The sequence below is a fragment of the Larimichthys crocea genome, chromosome III (assembly GCF_000972845.2).
Source record: "Larimichthys crocea isolate SSNF chromosome III, L_crocea_2.0, whole genome shotgun sequence".
Classification (NCBI taxonomy): Eukaryota; Metazoa; Chordata; class Actinopteri; family Sciaenidae; genus Larimichthys; species Larimichthys crocea.
The window spans coordinates 51,839,640-51,854,642 of NC_040013.1; positions in this window are offsets into that span (position 1 = coordinate 51,839,640).

The following is a 15,003-nucleotide window of genomic DNA, read 5'->3' on the forward strand; positions in this document are numbered from 1 at the left end:
ACAGAGGGGGCAGGTCCTCTTCCATGGAGTCCGCCATGTTGAACCACCATGTTCACAGTAGCCTAGAATGGACAAATCAAACACTGGATTTAGATAGAGACTTTTACGCTCTTCGCCAGCATAGTTTATCCTCTGTGCTTGGAAGGGGAGGGTAAAACAGGGGGACTTAAATCCTGACGTTTTGGGAAATGTCACAAGGCCAGAAGTTAGCTGAGAAGATCAATATCACATATCATACTTGTCCAGTAAACATGAAACTACCACTAGCAGCCGGATAGCTTAGCATAGTATAAAGACCAAAAGCAGCTTTTATAAACTTTATGCTAAGTTAAGCTACCAATTTTGTGGCAGTAGCTTGACATTGAAAGGACAGATATGAGAGATAGGCTGATCAGTTTTATTATCTGACTTGGCAAGAATGCAAATCATTTCCCAAAATGTTATCAAAAATATTGTTATATGTAAATATGTTATTGAAATATTTCTCTACTTGTTTGTGAAGTTAGGTGTCATTTTACAGTTACCAAATGAGCTGAGTACATTAGCACTGTGAGGCAGCAAACAGCGTCTGTAATTTCTGAATTGAATTCTGAGTTTTCCAGTAACAATACTGCATTGTATCCTTAAATGAGGCTTTCAAACCTTTAACCTTCAGGGTTTAAACGTGTTGCAGCACCAGTTGAGTGACTGCACTCCTCTTTGAATTAAAACAAATATTTAATATTAATGTTGTGCTGTGAATCACTAAAAGTAACTTACACATACCCATATGTACATCCTTCAAACACTTGTTTGAGTGATTATAAGTTGAAAAATATTTAAAGTCTAACCTAAAATCTAAATGGTCATACGTAATTCCTGCTTTTAGGTTGATGAATGTATTGATTAGTGAGCGAGGCTGTCAGCTTAGCTGTAGTTTCAGATAGAGAAATAGTGCTTTTGATTTAATTTCCAGCCAGTCCTGACCTTGGCAAACCTTGCTTGGCCTCGACATGGAAGGCTGCCCAGAGCTGTTGCGGTCTCTCCAAAGTTTCAGTGGTGTGAGTGAGCACCGTTAATAGACATACCCTCCCTAACCACCAGTGGAGAAATGAACGTTTCAATTACAGTACGGTGCACTGCTAATAGCACTTGGACTGCGTGTCCAGCTGGATTCTATTTGTTGCCGTGTTGGGAGATCGGAGAAGATGTCACGAGCGCTCGGCAATGAACGTGCCTTGGCGGGAAACGAAGGGCAGCTCTGACGGTCCTAATTCATGCTCTGATTGACAAGCTGGTTTCTTCTTCCACTTCGGGACGGCCTGTGGTCATAATGTACTCACTTCAAGCATCATGGGCCTTATGTCTGTTTTATGTCTCCCCTGGATTGGCATCCAGACTCAGAAGCTGCCATTATGATGATTACACTCATCCACTGCACTGCAGGCCAGGATACACAGTTTATATCCACTTATATATTAGCTGCTTAACTTTTCTTGCAGGGTTATTGCAACCACATTAAGGCTGATTGCACATTTCTGGAAAATAAATGTATAAGCATATATTAGATGATAAACAATCTAGAGAAACAGGAAAGATAAATGAGAGGGAGAATGATTAGCTGAACTGGAATAAATGAAATATAACTATATGTGTGATAGTCATGTAAATATAAGCCTTCACCATGCATTCAAAGAAATCATGGATGTCTCCTTGGTCACTGAACACACATGAGAGGTGTGTTCCCTGAGTGACAGTTGAGTGTGACTTCAGTTGCCATGATACAACAGCATTCAGTGTGTCTGCATGCTACCATCACTCAGCTGCGTGGTACTCAGACGTAGATGTTTCACAACTGTTTAAACAGATACCACATGTCAACACACTGCAGGAGCCCAGCCTGTACACACACTGTACACACTGTATACTTTACCCATCTGTATACATTACACATTCACTCAGTAATACATGTGAGTATGGTGCATTAAAACTTTGAAAAATTGGGTATATTGGATGTATCCTATAGTAAACAGCTATTTACATTTAAGCCGTGCAATGAATTTGATTAATCCTAGTCTACAATCACTAAAAACAACAATAATTATATTATTATTATTATTATCATGATGCAGCTTTTCACAGCAGATATTTCCACCTGTGATAGCAGAAAAAGGACAGGTGTAAAACTGTGTAGTTCAGTTAGGTGCGAGGACAATGACATTAATTATTAATGTTATTAATGGTGGCTCTGCGCTTACTAGTGCTTTTTAACATTACTGCCATTAAAAGTATAAAAAATATTTTCTTGCAGATTTGTTTGGAACATCACAATGCATCGAGGTTAAAGGGCCACAAAGTCTGGTGACACTGCTTGAAAATGTTTTAACCTGCTTCGTGACACATACATCTTTCACTCAACACACCTTAAATCTGTGACGCAGACTTTTACATTCATCATATTGGAGGTTGACAACTCTGACTGGACAATGTCTTATTTCAAAGCAGCTTCAATCAGCATCTTCACCATGATTTATATGTGGAAGGTAGTGACAATCTTGCAGAGAATCTGCAGTTCTTCTCAGCTCTATGAACTGTTTCAGTATCTTTTAGCTCATTGTTTTGGTTTAAAAGGCCCACAACATACGCTCAGCCATAGCAGGTGACTTTCAGTACTGATAAACCCACTGTGCACAACATGAACACTACTTTCCATTTTCTGAGCTGAAATTCAAAGAAGAAGCTGTTAAAACTGAGGAGATTTTCAGTATCCCCCTCTCTCCACGTTCTCTCTCTTTCAGCTCTACTTCCCTTGTCTCCCTGAGGTGTTGCACTGACAGTTCCAGAGTCCCTGGACACTGTTGGTCCAGTGTGACACGGTGGCCTGATTCCTTCATGGTGAACTTAATAAGGTGTTCTGAGTTTCTATCTTGTAGTAGAAGAGACAGACAAACTGGAAATTAGACAGAAATCAGTTTATCCACTTCTTCCTTCAACTACTTTGTCAATGGACCTTCAGTTCAACTCTAAGTTGCTAAAACAGGCACAACAACAGGTACTACTGCTATATTAATAATCAATGTTCATCATAATTAATTCATGTTAAAGTTTATGGTCAAATATTATTATAATTCCCCTCAAACACAGTTTGCATCATATTTTCACATCGCAGGGTTGGTTTAGGTTTTTAAGTCCCTGACAACCGTTACACATTAAGACGTTCATGGCTCATGTTTGTGGTTCTACACCGTCCATGAGTCCTCTGTGTTTAATTTAGCAGGACTGTGTCAATGTGAGTGTGCACTCACATATACAAGTTTATATTAGCAGAGGCCTTGCGGTTTGTTGAGTGAGGGTGGAAAAAAAACAAAAAACTTTTTTCCACAGGCACCGTGATTATTTTTACTTTTTCGCAGAACCCTTTTAGACGTTGACAGACCCCTCCCTCTCCTCTACAGTCCCTCCTTCCACCTTATAGTGAGGTACCCACATGCCTATGATGGCGCTTGGGGCAAAAAAAAAAAAAAAAAAAAAAAAAGGGAGGAGGAAGAGGAGGGAGAGCCAGGGAGAGGGCGGGAAGGGAAACAGAGCTGATTATCCAAATACAGTCATTAAAGGGGAAATGTGTTTTTCAAGCTGTCAAGATGATTAATGGGTGAGAGCAAATCCTCACAAATGCTCTTGTTTAGTCTAACTGGCAGACACGATCCTGCCCATTGATTTATGGCAGGCCCGCTGTGTGAGACCATAGTGAGGTTAGAGGGTGTGTGTGAGTGTGTGTGAGTCTGTACGTGCACACATTCGTGCTTGATTGTATGCATGTGTACGGACGCCTGCTTGTGCGAGTGCTTGTGTGTGTGTGTGTCCATGTTAAGCTTGTGTGTGGGTTTCGTGTGTGTGTGCACATGCATGTATGCATATGGTGGCGTGGTGGGGGAGGAGGGAGGAGGAGGAGGAAGGAGCGTGTTGGTCCACATGACCAAAGGAGTTGAGGAGGGATCAGGCAACAGAGGAGAGCAGTGAGTGAATTCTCCTCATCAGCTTTCACCCTCTGCTCTGACAAATCAGCAACACAAACCAGAGAAGGTTAGCTGAGCCTTTTTTTTATTTTATGGCTCCATGATTGAACATCAACAATGGGATCGTTGTTCCATCCAGAATGAATCAAACAGCTGTTCAGAGGTGCTTAGGCTTTCATCTGTCACTTGCCAATATCCTTCCTCGCAGATGAGATTGAAACAGAACAAGTAATATTTCTCTCATTGCTCAGCTGTAACTGATGGTTATCTGGCCTGTGCTGTAGATAACATTACTCGAATAGCTCTTTATTGGGCAAAGCAATCATCGGTTAAAATGTAATAAACTGCATGATGTCATGTTTTTGAATCATAGCCACTAGAAATGCGGATTGAAATATTAAAAAAGCTTATATCATATCAAAGTTGTGCATTTTACTAAGCATCCAGAAAAAAATAAGTGAAAATAAACAGTCACAATATAGCAGTTTGTTTTGCTCTTTAGACCATTTATTACAACTGTGTAGATGTGACAGATCACATTTTTACTGACATGTCCCTCCACACAGAGGCTAAGCAATGTACAGGGCAGCAGAAAACAGCATATGCTATATTAAGAATATTTAAACCACTTTATTTTGCTGTCAAACAGCCCTTCTGACAGGAAACTGAAGATCATAAGATCAGACTCCTTTGAGAAAAAGTGTGTTTTATAATGAGTTGCCTAGGCAACCAAGCTAGCCATAACATAGAAAGAACCGTGAATTCAAAAGGTGTACGGTTGTATTTTTTTGTTTAATAGGTACAATATCTGTAAGAATATTTCTTTCTTTTTTTTACACTAAATGTAGCAGTCCTTCATGAGTCTTTTTTTCAGCTCTGACTGGCTTTCAGGCAGATTGAATGAGAGCAGAGACGTGGATTTTTTTAAGACTGGCAAGCATAACTAATGCAAAATAAATGTCCAAGCATAATCACGGCCAATTCAAACCAGCTATCAGGAAAGTTTACAAAGACTGGATTTAAACTAATTCCCAAGACTTTTAAGTTATTTACTATTATGTACATAAGACCCTAAACTAGACAGTTTAAACCCACAACAGCAAAAGGCTGCTTTGGATTTATGTTCCAGTGGCTTTAACCATTTGGGAAATACATTTTCCCAAAATGCCAAACTCTCATATTTATATATATTCCATCACTCTCATATGAAGCTGCAAAAATCTTCCTGCTGAGAAGAACTTTTCCCACTGTGAGAGAAAGTTTAATATAGAAACAGCACCATAGATGCATGGGTGTAGTTTTCAGCCCATATGAGTACATTTCAGAGTGAGTCAAAATTTCATTTCAGTGGAATTTCCTGTACTTGAATGACAACCGCAAACATTCCTTCAAATCTCAAAGGTTCCTTCACTTGTCAAACCTGTTAGTTGACCTATTTTATGTGACGACTAGGTGACAATTATGACTAATTGGTGTTGTTACTAAAGCAATTTGCTGGTGCTGAGGTTCATAGTCTTCACACGATTTGTGTCAGAAATATAATATACAATCTGTTTAAGAGGAAATACTCTTTGGCAAAAGTTTGGTACCTTCTCTTGCCCACAGTCTTGCCTTCTACTGGAAGGTGTCCAAGGTTTTTACTCAGTTTACATGTACTGCATTCTATACAGATTACAGTAATACAGTATTTTGTGTTGCATGTGTTGCATGTGTTTTGGCACATTGATGTAACACCATAGTGATCAAACCTTTGACCAAATCATGAAATATCTCAGTGTTCCAATCTCTTTCTACTCAGGAAAACATGAAACCTACAAATTTAAAAAAATGTTTTTTTGCTTATTCATATATGAAACTTCTTGGAAAACTTGCCTCACAAGAAAAAACATAAAAAGAGAACCACCTACAGAAAATGAAACTTCATTAACAAAGAAGTCAGGAAAAAAGAACTCAGTGTTTCTGCAGTGTACTCCATCAAAAAATATTAATTATCAATTTTCCTGAGGCTCCTATAATGAGTTGTTGTTACATTTCAGTAACGTAATGATCTGTGGTGTGTATTTTTAATACACTGTGGAGAAAAAAGGGTTGTATTTACCTTTTTTTCTCCACAGTTCATCATCAAATACAAGTAAAACTGATTTCACAAAGCCACATGTTCTGTTTTTATTTAGTTTTTCCTTTCTCTATCCTCCTGCTACAGATTCTCCAGACCCATAACTGAAGTTTCGTCTTATTGCATCTGAATAAACTGAGCCATCAAGGGATTTTAAAACAAACTCCATGAATTTATTGCAAATACTTATTGACCCTGCTCTGATGGAAAGTCCCAGTGCACTGACTCCAGAAGGCAAATACGTCACCAAGTAGTGGTTCAGTCCAGCTCTCCAGGCTGGTCCAGATGAATGGCTAGCAGCTGTTGGCCCTACAACCTCTTCCCTCAGCACGACCATTAGGCCTATCTGTCTGCAATTTCCTCATTCTTTCTCAGTTCCCTCTGAAGTCCACTCTGATCGCTTTCCCACACCCCCACAGCTCAGCACAGCACCACACTGTACGTACATTACAGCATCATTTGATCTGTATAGACCCAAGCACATTCACTGGACCAATTACCCTGTCCACCCACACATGCATGCATATAATCAAACACACACATACACTCACACGTCCTTTAAAAAAATTTCACCATGAAGCAAAAGCAGGCAGACACCCATGAGGAAGATTTTTGCAACCAAGTGAAGATTAATGTTGCGCTGCAGAGAGAGGCCAGTTGTGTAACACTGTGCCGGGACCTCCTCTGGGACTCTGCAGCACCGTGAAGAGCAGAACATCCTAAACTCTCAAACAGTAATGGTAACAGATGATACTGAGAACAGAAGATGAGAAGAGAGGTGAACTGAAGGGAGCGTCTAACCTTTTATAGTTAAATCATGACTTATTGGTGTCATGACATTCATGTTGGACTCGAACTAGAATATAGGATGAATTTCTCACTTTACTATAAAACTGCTATAATAAATATTTCTATAATAATGAATCAAATGATTGCATGTAATGGGAAACTGGTCACTCCTAGTGATAATCCACTGTGGGTTATTACCCAACTTTGCAGTTCCCCTCAGTTTTCTAGTGTCTTTCAACTCATTGTTTTGGTTTTCTGGCCACAATTTAGCTGTTTTGGATCACTCTTACTGCTCATTTTCAACCACAGCAGGCAGCTGTTTTCAGTGTAAAAGCTCTAAAAAAACCCTGCTATTTGCACAGGACCAAACAGCAGACAAAAATTAGCACCTAGCTTGTGAACATTTTGCAGTTAATGAGCCAGATATTTCCCTCAGGCACTGGTGGAGAACCAAAACAGAGCTATAAGAACAGTGAGTATTGGACTTAAATTTGTCTGTTGACCAAAAACAGACACCAGTTGATGGCTAATGGTTGCTTCATGTCTGCAGCATGTCATCAACTTAAATGGTAAATGTCAATGATACAGGTTCAAACATCAAGGTTTATAGGACATGTGGAGACCAACACATCAGAGAGAGAGAGGGTAGTAAGATACAGAAGGCACACAGAAATTTGTGGAGAGCCAAGCTTTAAGTAGCATTTTGTGAGTTATAACCCATGTGAAACCAAACACTTATGGTAAACTGTCACCAACATTCGTGCACTTAATCTTTGTTCAAAGTAGAGCAGTTTACTGCTAAATCCAACCTGAGCTGACCCTGAGTCTGCTGGATCCAGCTAAGTCCTGTTGGGTTTGGGTACAAGTATGCAGTGCTGGAATGGAGGAGGAGTATGGGATGGGATGAGTCCAATAAAATCTGAGGCACGTAGCCCAGCTGTGAGCTAATTCCCTGTGTATGTATATGTACACACACACATACTGTATATATTCACTGAATGTGTGTTTACATGTCCAGGTTTATTCCAGGTGCAAGCTCAGCACCAAGCCTCATAGCTACATGTGCATGTGTAGATATATGTGTGTGTGTGTGTGTGTGTGTGTGTGTGTGTGTGTGTGGGTGTGTTCATGTGTCAACGACCAATGATTAATGACCCACAGCCCTGCTTTCTTCAACTTCCTTCCTTTCCAGTCATGTCACACACATTATCACACGTCACCATAATAGATGCCGGCAGACGGCTGTAGCAGCTCCTGTTAGGCCTTATGGATATAACCAGACCAGAACATTCCCCACATGCAAATACACTCAGACATTCACACTTAAAGCTGCACTGAGTTTGCATGTCAGTAGTTTCATAATGTGACATCAGTGAACTGTGTAATCCTGTGACCTGAAGTGGAGGTCAGCTTTATGATGTCCATGTCTGGAGTCACTGACTACTGTTTTTAAGAGACATATTGCATTATGTAGAAATTGGTATTTTTGTAATTTAGTGCCTCCATTTTCAGAGTGCAATATCATGTCATAAATATGGACCGTTGTGCATGTGCATTTTTAGGATGATATTGTTTAATTCAGTTACGCTGCTCGCTTAGGTTCTTTTGCCCATTACAGCGTCGCTCCCTGTCTCCCTGAAAACCTCCTCCCGGTAGTCTAAAGCATCTATAATACAAATACTAACACTGCCCCGGTGCTGTGAGCTCACAGTCTGAGCAGCTAACAAACTAAACTAACATTAGCTAACAGCAGCTACAGTTGACAGTATTTTATTTAACTGTCAGCCAGGAAACTCTGTAAATCACAGAGAGTTGAGGCGGAGCAGCCAAAGGACATCAGAGGAAAAACCAGAAAACATTTTTTCCATAAAATATAAAGATCCAGTTTCACCAAAATCAAATAGTCAAATAGTTGGTGGTGTGTGACTTAGTGCCATAAAGCGTTACTTCTCACGGGTGGTCATATGCGTACCCAGTGCAAGTGGTATTAGCTTTGTAAGCCTGATGGATTAAGCAGATAAATGGGTTTTTTTTCAAATGTTTTTCAATATTTCCTTAACAAGAGAACACAGCTCGGTTTTCCCCAATGTATAATTTGAGCTGATATGGACACAATCTTGACCAGTCCAGCTGGTTTTATTGATGACCCACTGATAATTTAACAATAGAATACATTTCAGTTCCTTGATTGCAACTGAGAAATATCAGATAGCCGAGGTCATCATATATATAACAATATATGCCCACTATGACCATGTATGCTTGAGAAATGTTAGAGAAACCAAGAATTAGGAGGAAGTGCAAACTACATAGGCACATGCACACACAGACCCAGTGAACACATCTCATCCATCAAACAATCACAGACTTTTCCAAACCCATTCTGTCAAACACACTCATGTATAGGACGCCAAAAAAAAAGTGCTGCAGAAGGCACATGTGTCCTGGACTATCTGCTGACATGCTGCAATGTGCTGTAAGTGTGTGTGAAAGAGAGGGAGAGAGAGAGAGACAGATAAAAGACAGAGAATGAGAAGGAAAGGGAGTGTTACTGACAAAGAAAGAGAAGAAAGACAGAAGGAATGAAGACAAGAACAGACAGAACAGAAAAAGAAAGAGCCGTGGAAAAAAAAAGGGAGAGAAGAGAAAGAAAAATAGCAGCAGAGACACAGAAAGCAAGCAAGTCTTGCATGTGTGTTGGTTCCCAGCCCTGTCAGGGCCCTGTCAGCCTGTGATTTATGGCACCGAGACTGGGAGCAGTCTTCGCTGCCAGCTCAGTATTGTTACAACTGACAGCTAATGAGGCCGGACGGGCTTTCAAGCACAGCACTTAACAGAGGCCTCCATCTTCACGAGTCACGAGCTCTCCTCTTTCTTTTCTCCCCTCTCTTTCTTTCTCCCATTTATTTCTTCTTCCAGGGTGGCAGCAGTGTGGTGAGCTACCACGAAATATCTCGGGGTGCGGAGAGAAAATAAGGCAGGCCAACAGAGATATATGGGCGACACTCAGTTACTGCTGCACTTCCACTCTTTTCCTCCTGCATGCTATTAAGCCAGAGGCTCAGCTCATATAAATGAGGGAGAGAGGGTGAAATACACAAAGGGAGAGATCCAGACACTACACTGCGCTATACTTCTCTTCTCAAATGAGAATATTGCACTCTTTCTGCAGTCAGCCTGTCATGTTTTCAAAGCCTGGAGTTACGCGTCTTCTCAGTCTAGCTGTGATTATGTGAGTGTGATCTGTGTGAAGGTAGCTGAACTTTACAGCCTTGGCTGTAGTGTGTTTTACCTTCAACACCCTGATCCTGGACTCCTTGGACCCCTTTCTATAATCAGTACCAGAGAGTCTGAGCTGCCCTGCATCCCCTCCCCTCTACCTCCTCCCTCGGCCCCTGGTTTCTTGTCAGTCGTGATTAATGGCACTAGGGCCCCGGCGCGGCTTACGCTGCCAGTTCCAGCGATGTTCCCTTGATACTTAATGAACTCTGACAAACTTCTTTTCCCTTGCTCTGTTGTTCCACCAACCCCCCCACCCTGTTTAAAATGCACGGCACAGAGCTGCCACTGCAGCACCTAGGGGTTAGCTCTGGTCCTTTGTAAATTTCTCAAGAGGCCAGCATCTAAAAATAAAGTGCCACATCAATTTCAGTGTCAAGACCCCTAGTTGTGTGTCATTTCTAGTGCTTTGTTGCTGATTGAAGATGAAAAAGGGGTAGACTAAAGCCTAATTTTCTTAAGTAAAGTCAAATTAGTCAAACTTTCTGTCTGCATCTCTTGCTAACAGCAAACTATTCTCTAATGCAAACTGCTGCAAGAAGGCAGTGAAGCCTTTAAATGCTAAAATGTTCATATCATAGTGCAGCCTTTTCTAGTTTTCTCATGAAAGTGAAGCAGTAAATCACAGCTGGTCTCTGTCGCCATCTGCTGCACAGACCAGGAAAGTTTAACCACTGTCTAGTTCTGATATTGGTAATTTAGCAGTACACACAATGACCATTTTATTGCCACCATAATGGAAGGAAGAGGCTGCAGGCAGGCTATTGTACTGATTCAAGCTCAACAATAAAGAGTGTAGAATAACTCCCATCCCAAACAAGGCAAACAAGTGGCTCAGTTTGTATGGGTTCGTGCTCGGGTGCCCAGAGAGTGTGTATCCTTAACCTCATGGAACAAAGTATGCTGTTATTTTATAACAAACAGTACAATGATGCATATTACTTAACTTACTGCAAAATTATTGGAAGACCAGCTGCTTAGGTATGGGACAGATGGTTTGCAGTTTGTCACACTTAATTTGTTTAGATTTTTTTTAGCCTTCTCGTTGTTGTATGAACCTTTTCTCTTTCACTGGCAGCTGGTACTGTATTCTCACAACATAAAAGGAAGCCTTGTCGTGGGAATCAAGTAGTGCATTTCTGCATGGAGTTTGCACCCTCATACTCATACCATGATTCATTCCAGTGACCCCTGTTTCCATCCAGGGAGTCACTGTGGATAGTGTTGAGGAGTATAAGTACCTGGGGGTGTACTTGAATAAAAAATTAGAAACACTAGAAACACCAAAGCTGTCTACAAAAAGGGCCAAAGCCGACTCTTTTTCCTAAGAAGGGTGAGGTTCTTTAACAACTACCAGACAATGCTGAGGATGTTTTATGAGTCTGTTGTGGCCAGTGCGATCTTCTTTGCTGTCACATGCTGTGGCAGTGGGCTGAAGATCGCAGACACCAAAAGACTTAACAAACTGGTCAGGAGAGCTGGTGATGTCGTGGGGGAGGAGCTGGACACTGACGACCGTGACAGAGAGGAGGATGCTGTCCAAGCTTCATTCCATATTGGACAATGTCTCTCACCCTCTTTATGACACACTGGCTTTTCAGAGGAACTCCTTCAGCAGCAGACTCCTCTCTCTTAAATGCACCACAGAGCAACACAGGAAATCATTCCTGCCTGCGGTCATTAATCTCTATAATGCCTCCCTCAGCTGACATATACACGGACATTTACTTTTGCATTTATTGCACTTTATTTATTTAATGTTAATGATCTTGTACATACCTTTTTTATATATATAGTTTATATATACTTACTTGTTTTACTATAACTGGAGTATTGTAACTAAAATAATTTCCTCCTGGGATTATTAAAGTATTTCTGATTCTGATTTCCTCAGACTAGGTGAACTCGGGAACTCTGTACATATTTCATATAAACAAGTTAAACAGCCGCTCAGGGAACAAGTGATGATTATAAATGTTTACTCCTTATGTAAGCACCAAACCAACGTATGTATTTTTCTAATGCTGAGTGTTTACAGCTACTAATGTATATGTAATATTTATATTTAACATTTAATCTGTGTCTATAATAACCAGATCCTACTTCATAAAGCGCCTTTCTACAAAGTTCTTTAAGTTAATGTCTCTTATACACCCATTCACACACACACTAATATATCTGGGAAACAAACAGGCACCAAAAACAACGTATGTAACTTTTAAAGTGATGATTATAAATGTTTACTCCTTATGTAAGCACCAAATCAACGTATGTATTTTTCTAATGCTGAGTGTTTACAGCTACTAATGTGTGTAACACTGTTACTGTGATGATAAATATTGAAATATTTATCTCTCCAACAAGGTGAAATACACAAAGGGAGAGATCCAGACGCTACACTGCGCTATACTTCTCTTCTCAAATGAGAATATTGCACTCTTTCTGCAGTCAGCCTGTCATGTTTTCAAAGCCTGGAGTTACGCGTCTTCTCAGTCTAGCTGTGATTATGTGAGTGTGATCTGTGTGAAGGTAGCTGAACTTTACAGCCTTGGCTGTAGTGTGTTTTACCTTCAACACCCTGATCCTGGACTCCTTGGACCCCTTTCTATAATCAGTACCAGAGAGTCTGAGCTGCCCTGCATCCCCTCCCCTCTACCTCCTCCTCGGCCCCTGTTTCTTGTCAGTCGTGATTAATGGCACTAGGGCCCCGGCGCGGCTTACGCTGCCAGTTCCAGCGATGTTCCCTTGATACTTAATGAACTCTGACAAACTTCTTTTCCCTTGCTCTGTTGTTCCACCAACCCCCCCACCCTGTTTAAAATGCACGGCACAGAGCTGCCACTGCAGCACCTAGGGGTTAGCTCTGGTCCTTTGTAAATTTCTCAAGAGGCCAGCATCTAAAAATAAAGTGCCACATCAATTTCAGTTTCAAGACCCCGTTGTGTGTCATTTCTAGTGCTTTGTTGCTGATTGAAGATGAAAAAGGGGTAGACTAAAGCCTAATTTTCTTATAGTAAAGTCAATTAGTCAACTTTCTGTCTGCATCTCTTGCTAACAGCAAACTATTCTCTAATGCAAACTGCTGCAGAAGGCAGTGAAGCCTTTAAATGCTAAAATGTTCATATCATAGTGCAGCCTTTTCTAGTTTTCTCATGAAAGTGAAGCAGTAAATCACAGTGGTCTCTGTCGCCATCTGCTGCACAGACCAGGAAAGTTTAACCAACTGTCTAGTTCTGATATTGGTATTTAGCAGTACACACAATGACCATTTTATTGCCACCATAATGAAGGAAGAGGCGTGCAGGCAGCTATTGTACTGATTCAAGCTCAACAATAAAGAGTGTAGAATAATCCCATCCCAAACAAGGCAAACAAGTGGCTCAGTTTTTATGGGTTCGTGCTCGGGTGCCCAGAGAGTGTGTATCCTTAACCTCATGGAACAAAGTATGCTGTTATTTTATAACAAACAGATACATGAGCATATTATTAACTTACGGAAAATTATTGGAAGACCAGCTGCTTAGGATGGGACAGATGGTTTGCAGTTTGTCACACTTAATTTGTTTAGATTTTTTTTGCCTTCTCGTTGTTGTATGAACCTTTTCTCTTTCACTGGCAGCTGGTACTGTATTCCCACAACATAAAAGGTGAAGCCTTGTCGTGCGAATCAAGTAGTGCATTTCTGCATGGAGTTTGCACCCTCATACTCATACCATGATTCATTCCAGTGACCCCCGTTTCCATCCAGGGAGTCACTGTGGATAGTGTACTTGAATAAAAAATTGGACTGGACTACAAACACCAAAGCTGTCTACAAAAAGGGCCAAAGCCGGCTCTTTTTCCTAAGAAGGGTGAGGTCCTTTAACAACTACCAGACAATGCTGAGGATGTTTTATGAGTCTGTGTGGCCAGTGCGATCTTCTTTGCTGTCACATGCTGGGCAGTGGGCTGAAGATCGCAGACACCAACAAGACTTAACAAACTGGTCAGGAGAGCTGGTGATGTCGTGGGGGAGGAGCTGGACACTGACGACCGTGACAGAGAGGAGGATGCTGTCCAAGCTTCATTCCATATTGGACAATGTCTCTCACCCTCTTTATGACACCACTGGCTTTTCAGAGGAGCTCCTTCAGCAGCAGACTCCTCTCTCTTAAATGCACCACAGAGCGACAAGGAAATCATTCCTGCCTGCGGTCATTAATCTCTATAATGCCTCCCTCAGCTGACATATACACGGACATTTACTTTTGCATTTATTGCACTTTATTTATTTAATGTTAATGATCTTTACATACTTTTTATTATATAGTTTAATATACTTACTGTTTCTATAACTGGAGTATTGTAACTAAAATAATTTCCTCCTGGGTATTAAAGTATTTTGATTCTGATTTCCTCAGACTAGGTGAACTCGGGAACTCTGTACATATTTCATATAAACAAGTTAAACAGCGCCTCAGGGAACAAGTGATGATTATAAATGTTTACTCCTTATGTAAGCACCAAACCAACGTATGTTTTTTCTAATGCTGAGTGTTTACAGCTACTTGTATTGTATATTTATATTTAACATTTAATCTGTGTCTATAATAACCAGATCCTGAAATATAGATGTGACAGGAGGGTTTTCTGAATAAAGAGCACTAACGTTTACATTTACTGATTTAGATTAATCGTTTTTATTTCACATTGATAACATGTACAGTACACACACACAACACACACACACACACACCACACACACACACACACACAAATATATATATTATATATATATATATATATATTATTATATATATTATAATATATATATCTATCAGGATC